Source organism: Phalaenopsis equestris, unplaced genomic scaffold (genome assembly GCF_001263595.1).
Source record: "Phalaenopsis equestris unplaced genomic scaffold, ASM126359v1 Scaffold000755, whole genome shotgun sequence".
NCBI lineage: Eukaryota > Viridiplantae > Streptophyta > Magnoliopsida > Asparagales > Orchidaceae > Phalaenopsis > Phalaenopsis equestris.
The window spans coordinates 498,669-498,890 of record NW_018165195.1 but is presented as its reverse complement, the minus strand read 5'-3'; positions in this window follow the sequence as shown (position 1 = coordinate 498,890).

Here is a 222-nt window from a genome sequence, read left to right as displayed (position 1 = left end):
ATATATATATGTGTGTGTGTGTGTGTGTGTATGTGTGTGTGTCGCGTACTCCAGCCTGTTGGCATCCACGGTATAAGACCTCTCAGGTTAGGGGTTTGAATCCCCTCTCGCACAATTGGCCTTAAGAAAGTGATACTCAAATTGTTAGGCACATTAGGAGTGGCTATAGGCTCGTATAATAGGCTCTGACCGTTATATATATATATATATATCCAGAGGATA